Source organism: Mustela nigripes, chromosome 12, assembly GCF_022355385.1.
Source record: "Mustela nigripes isolate SB6536 chromosome 12, MUSNIG.SB6536, whole genome shotgun sequence".
NCBI lineage: Eukaryota > Metazoa > Chordata > Mammalia > Carnivora > Mustelidae > Mustela > Mustela nigripes.
In genome coordinates, this window is record NC_081568.1 from 89,216,358 (window position 1) to 89,232,274 (window position 15,917).

The 15,917-nt window shown below is 40.9% G+C and overlaps 1 protein-coding gene across 1 annotated transcript in view; it reads right to left on the reverse strand.

The window, feature by feature from the left end:
* LOC132028661 (cAMP-specific 3',5'-cyclic phosphodiesterase 4D-like) overlaps positions 1–9,718 on the reverse strand; it is a 907,530-nt gene extending 897,812 nt beyond the window's left edge. The window contains exon 1 of the mRNA XM_059417921.1: positions 9,635–9,718. The gene's annotated coding sequence lies outside the window, so the exon portion shown is untranslated. The remainder of the gene's footprint in view (positions 1–9,634) is intronic.
* Between the last annotated feature and the right edge of the window lie 6,199 nt (positions 9,719–15,917).

Consider the following 15,917-nt stretch of genomic DNA (forward strand, 5'->3'; position numbering starts at 1 on the left):
ATTAAACAAAGATCTTATGTTAAGTAATCAAATACTTGATTCCTTTGACATCTGCACTTGATGAGCACGTAAAAAAAATTTCAGCTAAGCATCTGTAAACTTTAAATGCTATAAATATAGAACTGTGAATTTCAATGCATTTCTGTTCACCCTTAAGACATATAGATACAGATATAGATATAGATATAGATATAGATATAGATATAGATATAGATATAGTTTCTACCTGGCCAGATAAGACTTAGAAGATCTTGAAGGACAATGGAAACAAAACAACAGAATATCTTCAAAATGCTGCAAGGTAATAATTACCAACTTAGAATTCTATACCCAGTAAACATATCTTTCAGGAACAAAGACAAAACAAAGACACTTTCTGAAAAACAAAAACAAGGACTCCTTAGCAGCAGACATGTACTCGGGAAAACACTAAAGGTACTCTTCAGACATAAAGAAAAAGGTCACACCTCAGCTGCAGCAACATCTTCCTAAGAACATCGCCAAAGGCAAGGGAAGCAAGGGCAAAAATGAACTATTGGGATTTCATCAAGATCAAAAGCTTTTGCACAGCAAAGGAAACAGTTAACAAAATCAAGACAACTGACAGAATGGGAGAAGATATTTGCAAACGACATATCAGATAAAGAACTAGTGTCCAAAATCTATAAAGAACTTAGCAAACTCAACACTCAAAGAACAAATAATCCAATCAAGAAATGGGCAGAGGACATGAACAGACATTTCTGCAAAGAAGACATCAGATGGCCAACAGACACATGAAAAAGTGCTCCATATCACTCGGCATCAGGGAAATATAAATCAAAACCACAATGAGATATCACCTCACACCAGTCAGAATGGCTAAAATCAACAAGTCAGGAAATGACAGATGCTGGCGAGGATGCGGAGAAAGGGGAACCCTCCTACACTGTTGGAGGGAATGCAAGCTGGTGCAACCACTCTGGAAAACAGCATGGAGGTTCCTCAAAATGTTGAAAATAGAACTGCCCTATGACCCAGCAACTGCACTACTGGGTATTTACCCTAAAGATACAAACGTAGTGATCCAAAGGGGCACGTGCACCCGAATGTTTATAGCAGCAATGTCCACAATAGCCAAACTATGGGAAAAAACTAGATGTCCATCAACAGATGAATGGATCAAGAAGATGTGGTATATATACACAATGGAATAATATGCAGCCATCAAAAGAAATGAAATCTTGCCATTTGCGACAACATGGATGGAACTAGAGCGTATCATGCTTAGCGAAGTAAGTCAAGCAGAGAAAGACAACTATCATATGATCTCCCTGATATGAGGAAGTGGTGATGCAACATGGGGGCTTAAGTGGGTAGGAGAAGAATCAATGAAACAAGATGGGATTGGGAGGGAAACAAACCATAAGTGACTCAATCTCACAAAACAAACTGAGGGCTGCTGGGGGGAGGGGGGTTGGGAGAAGGGGGGTGGAGTTATGGACATTGGGGAGGGTATGTGCTTTGGTGAGTGCTGTGAAGTGTGTAAACCTGGCGATTCACAGACCTGAACCCCCGGGGATAAAAATATATGTTTATAAAAAATTAAAAAAATTTTTTAAAAAAGATAGCACAACTTCATTCATATAAAAAAAAAGAAAGAAAAAGGTCATAGCTAGAAAACCAAGATACAGAAAAAAATAAACATCCAAAAAAGGAGCTAAATATGTATTTTTAACATCTTAATTTTACTTTTTTCATGTTCCCAGATTAATTGTTTATGCACCACACCCCGTGTTCCATGCAATATATGTCCTCCTTAATACCCACCAACAGGCTCACCCATCCCCCCACCCAACTCCCCTCCAAAATCCTCAGTCTGTTTCTCAGAGTCCACAATCTCTCATCTTTTGTCTCCCCCTCCAATTTGCCACAATTCATTTTTCTTTTCCTTCTCCTAATGTCCTCCATGTTATTCCTTATGCTCCACAAATAAGTGAAACCATATGATAACTGACTTTCTCTGTTCGACTTATTTCACTCAGCATAATCTCCTTCAGAATAGCCAACTTTTGTAAACATGTATTTTTGGAAAGTGCCCAGGAAATGGCCAAGTATTAATTTATCTTGGGCTTTAATGAGTCCATGATACATGTAACAACTTCTGTTAATCTCTTAGAAACACAGAAAAGGATATGTAACTACCAGGGCCATAGATATGGAAAAGTAAATGATAATAACAATAATTTTTTTTTAAACCTCAAACCGAAAGAAAGTGAAAAAAAGAGAGAAAGGAGATTTTTAAAAATGGAACAGATAGGGAACAAATAAAAACATGGTAGATTTAAATGCAACATATATTTATGATTGTATAAGATTAAATAATTTAATTTAAGGACAAAAATTGCTGGGCTGGATTAAACAAAAAAGATACATGCCTATATGAAGCATTCCTCAAATATAAGGATTTCAAGAGATTGGAGGTGACAGATGGGGAAAAGTCACTATGCAAACAATGTCCCCAAATACAGCTGAGGCCATGATATTCACACCACACAAGGCAGACTTGAAGACAAAAAGTGTAAGCTGAAATAAAGAGGAATATGTCACAATGAAAAGGGGCTCAATTTGCCAGAAGATAACAATTCTAAAAGTATAAGTTCCTAATAGCACAGACTGAAGATATTTAACATAAAAATGGACAGAATTAGAAAGAAAAGTAATAAATCCACAAATCATGATAGAACATTTTAACACATCTTTCTTGTAACAGATGTAATACACAGAAAAATAATCAGTAATTACAGAGAAAATATAAGTAACAAGAATGAAAAACTTTATTTTATTAACACATATAGAACACAGCCCTTATTAACAACAGAATATATATTTTTTACTTTAAGTGAACATCATGGAATTAAGCCAGAAATGACTAAGGTAAGTAGAAAATCCCTACAGGTTTGGAAATTAATGACACATGGATCAAAGAAGAAGTCTCAGTAGAAATTCAGATGTATTTTTAACTAAACAAAAGTTTAAATCTTGCAAAGGAAATTTTGTGTGATATAGCCAAATCTGACCTGTAAGAAGTGTATATAGTCTTAAATGTATATACTGGATGAGAGAAAAGCCTGAAAATCATTTATGTTAGGATCTATCTCTAGAAGTTATATAAGAACAGCAAATTAAAACCAAAGAAAAGAGAAGAAAATGAAAATGTAAAAATAGAACTAGTGGACATCTTTTAAAACTACAACAGAATATCAACAAAGACAACAGATGAACAGATGATTCTTTGAAAAATCTAATAAATCTGATAAACCCTGGTAAGACTGACCAAGAAAGAAATGAGATTAGAAAAGTTACAAAATATCCACTATCTATCCCCCAGCTCATGAGGCTAGCATTACCTTGACACAAAAACCTGAAAAAGCTACTTAAAAAAAAAAAGAAAGAAAGAAAATTCAGATCAGACTCTCTCATGTGATAAATGCCAAAATCTTAAAATATTAATATATATTAATAGGAATGTAATATATCATAGCTACATTCAGTTTATTCCAGGAGCTCAAAGTTGGTTTAACAAGGGTGCCTGGGTGGCTCAGTAGGTTAAGCCTCTGCCTTCGGCTCAGGTCATGATCCCAGGGTCCCTGTGCCTGCTTCTTTGCCTACTTCTGCCTACGTGTGATTTCTTGTCTCTGTCAAATAAATAAATAAGTAAATAAATCTTTAAAAAAATTTTTTTTTAAGTTGGTTTAAAATTCAAACTAGCAATTCAGTAAATTCAACCAGATTAATACATTGAAAGAGAAATCTCTATCATTTTGATTCAGAAAGAGCATTTGATAAAATTTAACATCTATTTATCTAACAGAGAATATTCACAGTAATTCTCAAACACCATGGCAAATTTCACATTTTATACCGTAATGTTGAAAACTTTCTTTGAGATTCATAAAGGGAAAAGGATATGTGCCATCATCATTTCTATTCAACACTGTATGACAAAATAAAAGCCAAACAAACAAAGAGCATAGGATTGGGGGGAAAAAAAAGTAAAAATATCAATGTTTTTAGATAATATGATTGTTATTCAAGAGAATCTATAAAGTATTTGAGTTAATCAGAGAGATGACCAAGAGAGAAAAATCAAATGTGTATCTGATACTAGCAACAGAAAATGAATTTGTAAAATTAAATAATTTACAACAGCATCAAAAATGTCAAATACACAGAAATGTATCTAACAGAAGACATATCAGACCACTATTGTGGGCTCTTTTCCTGTCTTTTTGTCAAACCACACTGGTCTTAATTATTCCAAGTATCAATATCTGAGAAAGTAAATCTTCACTCCTTGTTCCTTTTCTTTAGAGCTCTGTTAGTTATTCTTAGATAACTTTATTTCTATATAATTTTTAGAATGTTTGTCTCTGTTAAAAAAAAAAAAAGTTAAGACTGTTGATATTTGTTTTGTGAAAGCATTGACTTCATGGAAGAACTGACAACATTATGGTTGGTATGTATATACGTATGATTGTATGTATGATTAGGTGGACCATCTACAAGAACTCAAACAAAAACCACTGGATGGTACTCTAGATCAGGATTTTTTAAACTGCAAGCTACGTGCTTAGCAGGTTACACACACTCTTATTTTCCATCAGATTGGAATTATCAAAGTACATCACATGTCCTAAGATTAAGAATTTTTTTCATGAAACTTTTGCTTAAGTGATATACATATAATATCCACACACAGGTATCTGTATGGGTATACAGAGGGTATGATTTTAAAAATCTGTTTCTTAATCTTGTCTGCAATAAGAATTTTTGAAAAACCATGCTCTGAAAACTATTTTTTAACATAATTCTAAGTGTCATTAATGTTCTAATACCTGGTATTTATCACAGCAAGTATTTTGTAGCTGTATCAATTTTGCTTTAGCTCAAATGTAAATGTTAGATTTGTGAATTAGTCTGTTATAGGGTAGAATTAACTTAGTAAATCGTGAGAACTCTGGGTCTTCAATGAGTGAGTTAGAGAAGAACATGAGAACCACACTGTCATGAAGGTAACCAGAGCTCAGTGTCTGTGAAAGAAAATGTCCAAGAACAAGTGAGTTTTAGCTCAGGGAGGGTACTGGAACGTGTGAGTGGCCATAAAGGACAGCTGTCAGAGGAGACGTTTCCCCAGCTTTCCTCTTGGCTCCTATCTAATGGTCTCTTTTTGAAAACCACCCCTGAGCAATGAATGCCCTTCTTGCTTATAGTCTTTAGTCAGCTTCAGTCTTTGCAGACTTTCCTCCGCAGCTGAACAGTGATCCTGCCACCATGTCTAGCTCCCCATCGTTTCCCTCAAGAACCACCTTGGCAACTGGCTCTCCCAGCTCTCTGGCTCAGGAACACCATCTCACTTATGATGTCTCCCACTAACCTCAGCTAGAGTTTAGACAATAAATATTGGGGTGATAAGAAGAAAGCAGCTTTAACTTCAATTCTTGGCCTTTACTACCCCAAACAGAAGAGACCCTCTAGGTCAAACATCCCCTTATGGCATAGCAACTAATGAAAAAGATTAGATTTATAGCAATTATAATGATAATAATAATAAGTAACATTTATTGTATGTCTGTTTTGTGCCAGGTATTGTCTCAATCATTATACATGAATTAACTCATTTAATTTTCACAGTAACACTGAGGAAGATGAGGTTATGTCCATTTTGCAGATGAGACCAATGACAGAGTTTTAAAGCAACCAGCAGTCTCACAGCTAAAAAGTTGTGTACAATATACAGAGAGAAGAACTAAAGGCAGAGTATGAAGTTAACCAAGAAAGAAAAGAATACTGTGTTACCTCCTTGACAAAGTGAGACTCTGATTTTTCAGGGTAACTTTAGTTTGCCTTTAGTTACAACTACAAGACTCCCCATACACTCAAGGTCTATTGGTGCTTGGATTCCAACTTCCTTTACCTGTAAACTCTTGTGTGGAAACATCCAATGCCGATCTCACAGAGGTTTTTCCTTAAGAAAGACTGTTTCTGGTATCTTACAAACTAGAGTCCTCATCATGAAAGGCTCGATAGTTTCTAGGGACTCCCCAGGGTGTTTATCCAGAAAATAAGAAGTTTCAGCACCCAACGACTAAAAGTCACCTTACTTGTCAAGAGAAGGGAGTTTCCAACTTAATTTCGGAAAACTAAACAAAGAAACTGATGAGCACTGGGTGTTACACACAACTAATGAATCTCTGAAACACTACATCAAAAACCAATGATGTGCTATATGCCGGCTATCTGAACATAATTTTTAAAAATCTGTAGAAACAAAAAAGAAAGAAAGAAAGATCAACATAAAATAAACCATTTAACCTATGCATCCAAAATCACTAGTAGGAAAGGCATCAAAACCCCAAAGCCTAGCGAAATACCCAAAAACACAGTCAGCATCAATGGGTTGGGATACATATTGATGATTACATAGTGGTTTCTCCACCAAGCTTTTACAGAAGCTAAGAAAAAAAAAAAAGTGTTCAAAAGTAGGAAGAAAGAGACGAGACTATTACTAGCACTCACTAGTGAACCAGAGGTACTTATTAAAAAGGGAGAATTTGCAACATCACATTTAGACATGGTTTATGTGATATGCACTGTCCCATTAGAACCCTGACCTAAATTTAGTAATTTAAAAAGAGCTAAGTCTTCTTTCCCACCCATTTCCAAATACCAGCTGAGGACTCATTTCTCAGACCCTTTTCATCCACAAGAGAACCCTGAGAAGTTTTTAAAAATTTAAGGAGAAAAGGTCACAATGTTAAACGGCAGTACACAGTCTCTTCTCTTTCCTAAAATGGCCATGTAGTTACAATCCATGATCATGAAAGAGTTAAAATTCTGCCCCGTTTAAGAACAACCAGTTGACCTTTAAATATGCTGGTTTCATTCCAATCACCTTTCAACAAGCATGAAATCTGGCACAAAGTGTACTAACACACACCAATTATTTTCATAGTGTACATGACTGAGCTCACAGTGTCCTGTTTAGAAAAAAGAATTAATGTTCATTTTCCAAAAGCCAGACTTAAAGGCTGAGTGTCTCTGTCAGTAGGATTGTTTTTTGGAAACTGTCACCAAAAGTGCTGTTGGAGAGCCCTTTCCTTGAAAAAGAAGAGTTTTGGTTTTTTGTTGTGTTGTTTTTTTTTTTTAAGAAAATCACTTTTTCGGGGTGCCTGGGTGGCTTAGTAGGTTAAAGCCTCTGCCTTCAGCTCAGGTCATGATCCCAGAGTCCTGGGATCGAGCCCCGCATCAGGCTCTCTGCTCAGCGGGGAGCCTGCTTCCTCCTCTCTCTCTCTGCCTGCCTCTCTGCCTACTTGTAATCTCTGCCTGTCAATAAATAAATAAAATCTTAAAAAAAAAAAAAAAAAGAAAAGAAAGAAAGAAAGAAAATCACTTTTTCATGTGGTTTAAATTCTGCTGTATGAAATGGTTCCCTCTCCCCCACCCCCGACCCCCAGAACATCAAAGTAAAAAGAGTTAATCACAATGCTCAGTTAAGAACTTGACAGGCCATCTATGTAACAGAAAAACTATCCCACCCGGTGGAAGGGTGAAATGTCCAACTCTACTCTGGGCAAATCCATTAAAATTCAGAGATTCAAAATCAATTGTTGAGTGTCTATGCCTTAAAATGACTCTTTGCTTTTCCAAAGTGATTCTCCTGAAGTTCTTTTAAGGGGCAATATTCCCTTGTGCCTTCAAAAAAGAATTCAGTGTACAAAAATTCTGTCACGGGCTTTTTAAGAAAATACTGGCTGGCTGTTTGGGCACAAAAAGCAGATGTAGGAGCCCTCTGAGAAAGACTGTGCCTGGCAACCAGGGAGCCTCTGGTCAATCATGAGACTATGTTCTTTATCGCCTCCTTTGTGCTCTATCTTCAGATGCCCTTTGGATCTCATCCAACCCCATTCCCCTCAGACAGTTATATGAAATATTCACCCCACCTCAACCATATTCCAGCCTGGGTGTGTGTTTTTTCTTTGTTTAATCCTTTGCCTTAGGACTAAGACTTTTGAGCTTCCTTCCCAAATCTCAATACCCTCCTCTCTCAGCACCTCACTCCAGTGAGAGACTTCTGCTGGCCCTGCACATGTTTGCCAGCCTCTCCTTGCCACAACATTTGACTTCCCTCCTTCACTCCTTGTCATCTGTGAGTCCAGAGAGAGAACGGTGAGGATCTCACAGCAATGTGGGCAGTGGCCCCAGGCCACTGTCCAGATCACCACCATGCACCCCACACTTCTGCTTTCTGCTGCCCAGGGAGGGGCCTGATTCAAGACAGGACGCCATCTGGCTTGGGGACTATGTCAGGAAAACATCTTCCAGCCTGAGGCCATGACACAGGAGGTCCCTTGGAGTTTGCTATCTATCAGGACAACTTGGTGACATGTGCAGCCCTGAGGACTCTGCAGGGCTCTTCTCCCCATAATGAAAGGGGCCATTTCAGAGCCCTGGATGAGTGGGATCATTCCAGAGATGTGCCAGGCAAAAGGAGCAACCAAGGCTTCTACAAGTCTTACCCATTACCTCTGCCCTATTTCTTATTGTTCCCAAGAAGCAGAGTTCTCGTGCTAGCTGCTGCTGAGTAGCCACAAATTCCAATCCCCTTTTAACACCTCCAGGACTAACCATATGTTAAAGTTTTCATAGAACCATCAAGCCCAACTCAAAACTGATTCCCTACACCCCTTTGCCTTGCCAAAATTTACGGAGCAAGGAAATAAAAGCATCTTTGTGCTACTACCCTCCGCTCAGCAACTAACAAGAGAAACACAGATCATCTGAACACAGGTGTCAACCACTTCTAGGCCCACGTCTGACTTGTATAGGTTTTCTCAGTGTATGCAGACAGTGACTCCCCTGGTCACATCACCCTGACGTCTGTGACACCACAGAAGTCTCAAAGTCCTATAGGTATGAAGAATTGCATGGAAATATATTTCCTTAACATTTTCTGTGTTATTAATCGGGGTCCATGATTCACTGGTGGATGAGAGCTGTTCAGGATTCCCAGCCCAGCCACCACTTCCTCTCCTCTCCGTCAGCAACCTCAGTCGGGAGAAATAGCACCCCTGAGAGCCCTGAAGACAGAAGACTGAGGATTCCGTGCCGGTGTTGTTAACTGAGTGATTTTGGCCCATTCGGGACCAGTCCCTTAAACCTCAGTTTCACGTTCTGCAAAATGGGGATTACAGCAGCCACCCCACAAGGCACTATGAACAAAGCAATGAGACAATGAAAGGGCACATGATGTTGAATGATCCACAGAGAAAGAAAGACTAATGAGAGGGGAAGGGAGAAAAAAATCTGAGGTCTGCCTGCCTTGCCCTTTCACGCTACTAAAACATTCACAGAAAAGCTGAGGAAAATAAACCAAAGTATAGTAGCCTTAGGGAGGGTCAGAGGGAGAAGTTGCTGCGTCTAGACGCGGCGCGGAGCTCGCTGGCTGCGCGGATCCGCGAGGCCCGAGCCCAGCACTAACTCCCCGCAGGGGCGCTCAGCTCGCCCAGGTCACTCGGCATGGTAGAAAGACCAAACCCGCGGAGGACCCACTTGGACTACGAATCCAGACAAACACCTCATCCCGTGAACTTACGTTATGCCCATGGCGCATCAACGTCAGGAGAAAATTCCAGCTTTGCGTTGGCTGCTTGGTCCCACTTGAATGGGAAGTTCTGCGGGGGCCTGAAATAGAAAAGAGGAAGTCAACGTAACTGATTTGCTTAAACACAAAGTCTTAAATACAAAGCCCTGTCCTCATCATGGATGAGAATTATGGAGCGGTAGAAACCTCCTTTTTATTTTGTGTCGTCGTTGTTGTTTTAAGAGGTATTCATTATTTTAGAAAGAGAGCACAAGTGGGGGAGGGCGGAGAGAGAGAAGCAAGCAGACTTCTGATGACTGTGGCACCTGGAAAGGGGCTCGGTCTTCGAATCCTGAGATCATGACCTCAGCTGAAATCAAGAGTCAGATGCTTAAGTGACTGAGCCACCCAGGCACCCTGGAAACGTCCTCTTTGAAAAGAGATCACATGCCCACTCTTTACAGAAAACATCCTCCTCTAGGGAAGAAAGAAACCATCCATCAGCTTCCTTAGTAAAGGGAGGGAGGCAGAGCTGGGTTGGCAGTGAGGTAACCGCTACCCAGAGTGTTCCATCAGAGCCAACTGTTACTAAAAATAACCAGGTGCCCCACTTTGATGCTCAGGCTCTATTCTCTGGGCTGGTTCCTCTAAACGCACTTTTCTTGAAGGGAACAGTTACTGAAGGGGCTCCCCTCCCGACTTCCTCATTACTGTTCACAGATCGTATTTTCCAAGGGTCCCGGTTTTGATACTTGCACGTTGGCACTCCAAGTTCCACTCTGCATTTTCGTGCCCCTACAGTGAGTTTCCTTCCTATACGGACAGTTTCATGTCATTGCATGAGGTACTAATTAGCTAGTTCCAGCACATTTCGACAATGGGCTCGCCACACCTTGCCATTGCCTGAGCTATCTCTGGTCTGAATCCTCAGTACCCCAGTCTTCCCCTACCCCTGCTCTCTTTTATGAGACTGCCCTGCCCGGTGAATCTTGGCAGCATACACATTGCTCACTTGATGCCCCTGCTCCAACATCTGCCATAGCTCCCTAGTCCCTAGTAAACAAGGCTAACTTCATCCCAAGTGGTCTCACCTTATCCAAGATGCTCAGGCAGAGTGCTGGAGGAGAGAGTGCCTGAGCTGGTGCCCAGTGGATTGGGGAGGAACCTATCTGTGGCAAGTTTCACTAAGTGGTGGTGTGAATCTGAGCAGACTAGCAACCGCTCTGAATACGTTTCCTAATTTGTGATCTGAGGATAAGATCACCTCCCTAGTTAGGAGGGATTAAACATACAAAGTAGAGTGGGTTTTGTTAAGAAGAGTAATTAATGCTTACAGAGTGCTTACTATCTTACAGGCTCTGTTCTGAAGGCTGGATATGTTTTTATGCAGTTATTATTATTATCCTCCCTCTGTAGAAGAGGAAATTGAGTCCAGAGAAAGTGAAGTCACTGAAACCACAAAATGAATCAGGACAGCCAGCCTTTGAATTCAGGCAGTCTGACTTCAGACTCTAAAATGCTCAACTCCTGGCTTTCCCGCTTCTCATTAGGCTACGCCTCCTCCCCTCCAGCTTTCACTGGCTAACACAGCCCACATGTCCCACCCAGTCCTCCCCATCTGTCCAAACTTTGTTCCACATTCCCATCTCCCCTGATGGATGCCTGCTGCACTTTCTTCCAGGCTCACCGGATGTCTTGAAAGAAGTTACTGCATACTAAACTCAAGTATACCACACCTTTTATCTCGCCCCCACTTAAGCATCAGCTTGTAAGTGTTCTCCAGTTCTGTCATCTATTTCCAGAAAGTGCATCAGAAAAATGAACCACACCTCCAAATTCCAGCAGTCCCCAAAGAAACATGTCACCAACACTCGCCTCCATTACCAAGCCCTCCAAACGTCCATTCATTTATCCAACAAGCATTTTCCACACGCCGGCCATGTCCGTTTCAGTACATGAATATTACATGGGCCCTGTCCTCTAGGATCTCACAGGCAAATGAGATGAGTATTTGTAAAGACAATCTTAACAAGTTGTGGTAAGTGGGAAATGCCTACTGTGAATGGCTCCTTGCTCCTGCATTTCCCGGATAATACCCACAGGCTACCATACAGTCCCTTCCTCTTCATCTCTGCTGCCACCTTGTGGTTCACTGCTCCCTACCTATTCCTCAATCATTGCAATCCCCTCCCAACTTATCTCCCTGCCCCTCAAAACCAACCTGCCCTCTGCTGCCTAATAACCTGCAGTCTACACTCTCCTACATGAACCGAGTGCAAGCCCCTGAGCCTGGACAAGCCAACAATGCCGAGGAACTACCCTGACTTTCCATTCTTGCTCCACTGCCCTCCACACACATGCACTGCCCCTCACATACCACCTAAGGGAGACTTCCTGGAGCACTCCAATACACATTCACCTATTTCCTCCTGCACCCTCTGCCCACTCCACCCTCCCAATCTAGGAGCTTATTTTTATCTCTGAAATGTAGATGCTGCTCCAAATTCAGGACAAATCACCTCACCCAAGAAGCCTTCTCTCATCCTCCCACAAGGTATGGTATTTCCCTTCTCTGGGGTATGATCATCATGCCTTTGTGTGTCCTTTAGGGCACTTGACTTGTGCCATGCATTAGTATTAGTCACTTCTATGTTTTCCCTTGTGGTCTCTGTATCTCTGCAACAGCGCTTTTGTCCTTACTGTCTTTGTTCAGTGGGGCACCTAGGAGATCGCCTCAAGCGTAACAGGTGCTGAATGAATAATGAATATGCTCTTTATTCTTTGTATGTGATGAAGTGGGAGAAACATCTCATGTGGACCAAGAAGAAACCCAAGGTTTTGTCCTTTTTGTTGGTATCATGTAATCATTTATCCAACAAATCTTTTTTTTCATCTCTAGGCTGTGTGCTAGGCACTCATAGTACCAAAAAAAAAAGACACAAACACCTGCACTCAGTAAACACATGTTCCCTTTCAAAGAGGTACTGGCACATAATACAAAGGAAACATGCAATACTATACATACAAAAGAATATGAGTCGCAAAGCTATGGCAAGTCCACTACCAACTAGGTGTGTGATCTTGGGCAAGTCCCTAACACGACAAAATAAGTATTGATAAATATACAGTGAAAAGTCATAGGCAGTCTGTGAATTGATGATTTTTAACCACTGCATGGCATGTTTTTCTAAGGGATGGCACTTCCAAGTTAGTAAGTGCCAAAATATTTGCAAAAATTATTAATGTTAATTAATTCTATGGAGATCAAGTACGCAGCTGCTAAAGAAAAATAAGGACCAGCAGCTGAAACTGATATTTACACAGTGAGAAAAAAAATAAGTTGTAACTACTGGACCAGGGCAACATAAACCAACCAATGAAATTCAAGACTTTTAGGCGTAAAGTGGTCCCTGTGTCTGGGCTCCTCCACTGCAGGTGCATGGTGGGTACTATGGGATGGGCCTGCTCTGCCAAAACTCCCAAAATGGACATCAGAACACCCTCCAAGGCTCATGATTTAAACTATTTTAAAATTAATAATCAGAATCAAATGGTGACATAGGTATTATCACCTTAAAGAGAGTCAATGGCTGCCAGATAAACAGAGCTTGTCTTACAGTACAATGAAAAACGCTCACATGTCCTTAAAAAAAGGACACAAAAAGAATGCTTATCACTCACATCATCCTAGAAAAGTGAGGCCACAGAGGCAAATGTAGATCGTGCTCACTCCAGCTCTCCCAAGGTGCAAAGGAGTTTTGATCATTACATTCTGAGTTTAACATCATTTGGCCATAGCTATTCCGAATATAGATGTCAATATTCCACTTTACCCTAGCATAAAACATGCAAGTCACTTAACAGACTCCTCTAGTCCTGATTCTGCGCACCTCAAGCCTGGTTATGGACTGGTTTGCCTTAAGGTCTTTCAGTTGGAATAGAATGTGATGATCAAGCTGATGAGGATTGTGGCTTCTGGGACAGATATCTTTGTCATCAGAAATATGTCATTCTCCTTGACACATCAGTCTCATTAGCTGACTCATAGGACTCCTCACTTAAGCAGCAGATGCCCTCTCAAGAAACTCAAATCAAACTGAATCAAGTTTCAGGACCTGAAAGGCTAAGGTCTAAACCTTAGACCTTAGCAAATTCTGCTAAGGTCTGCCACTTTGCTGAGGCTCCAAAACCACATCCAGATGTCCTTCCCCGTCACACATGCCATGTACCTTTTCTCTAAACTCTTCTAGTTGCTACTTCAACTAGGTAAGGACCAGGTTTTCTTTACCTTGTGCATCATGGAACCTACATGTGAACAATGCTTGGCTAAGCATTAGAGATGCTCTTCCCTGGGCTCCCATACTCTCCCACCAGTATTTCACATGTGGAATTGGAAATGTGTGTGTGCAAGTCAGGCTCCCCTCTGTGATGTGGGCAAGGACTTCTTTTTATTCATCTCTGTATCCCCACACTTGGAGCCTGGCACATTGATAGTGTTCAAACAATGGCTGGGAATGAAGCAGCCAGTCAGTATCATCCAGAACGTACTGAAGATTTACACAGGGAATTCAGAACTACAAATGCAATGGTTCCCGTCCTCAAGCACAATCTATGAAAAACTGAAAACCTCAATTGTGAACCATGACTTGGTCTTAGGCATGGTCACCTTCAGAGACTACAACTCAGAAGCAACCCAGAAGTAATTTCCAAACAATAAATTCTCTTTCTCCCTTTCTCAAGCAGTGTTACAAGGAAGGTTAGTGCACATCAACAATTCATAAAGCCCCCCTTCTGTTCATGTGGTGACTTCACCTCACATGAGCTCTTGCATGCACCTCTCCTCTTCAGAATCCCCCCACCAAATCCTTCTTCCAGATCTGGTCCCCAAAGCTCATTCCTTCTGTCCCTCTATTTCTCCCCTTGATGCTACATCACAAAAGCCCAAAAGAACTGATTTGGCAATAGCAAACCTTGCTTGAAATGTGGGGAAGGAAAAGAAAATAGATAAGCAAAACACGAACCATTCTTGGAAGACAGGGCAAGAACACGGTGAGTCTATCATACATTACAAAGTTTGGCCTGTTCATACACAGATACAACTTACAGTTGCTGAAATGAACAAGAAATGGTACCAAAAAAAGAGTTTAAATTGTTTAAGCATCTGCAATGTTAAGAGACTCATGACAGCTGATCACCAAGTATTTAGTGAGCACCTACTCTAAGAACTGTTTTGGAAAGGACAGTGTCAAGGGACCTAAGACCACCTTGACACTTAGACATTCACTGCGAGAACTCCCAGAACTCAGCCTATTGCTCTTACAGCTGAGATTCTATGCAGCAATATAGTAAGGACACATAGCCAGACCATAAGAAGACAAGACAGAGGGTGATCCTGGAGGAGTCCATATACAGGCTTCCTTATGCTCTCTCCTTCCCATGAGAGGTCACAGAGAGAACACAGCCCCCTGCAACCAAAATGCAGGATTCAGCCTAGGGCAGCTCCTTAAAGACTCAATGCCCAAGGTTTCTTACTGCTGGTCATGTAGGTACTTTCTTCCTAGCACATTAAAAATTTCCAGACTCCTAGGAGCAAGCAGGTGTTCAAGGACAGACTAGAGTGGTACATAAAACTCCAGGCACAACGCACCACACCCATCAGTTATGTGTATACCGAGAGCCCTCAGAGAACCTGGTTCCTAGAGACCAGCCAAGAGCCCACCTTGCCATCAGGGCTTTTCAAGAGTAGCAGTCTGAGGCCTGCTATGTTAACTCTTCCCTGCAGAGATACAAAGACCAAGTTCTTGCCCTCGAGGCAAATAACATTAAGAGAAATAAGATGTAGACATTAAAAGGGCAAAATAATACAGTAGATGGAGCATGCCGGCTAACACTAAAGCAACAGGACCCACATTTGAGACCACATGTCTCATGTGTCAGAATCACCAGCGTGCTCCACAGCCTTGTGGCTACAACTCAAGGCATGCTAAACAGTGGAAAGATAGAACCTTCCACTAGGGAGGGGTTCTGGTGAGATTATAGAACACCCTGAATGCCACAATGAGAAATTTGAATTTCATTTTGTAGCCATAGGATGCCAGTGAATTTTTTTTTTCTTAAACAGCTAATAACAACAACAACAGCAACATCATCAAAGCGGCACTGTTTGAAAATGCATCTGACTACGTTATGTAGAATATAGTAAAAGGGACAGACATCACAGGCCAAGAACCCAGCACTTCAAGGGAAAAGAAAATGATCATAATGGACACTGGGGACCATGAGTGAGGAGTTAGAC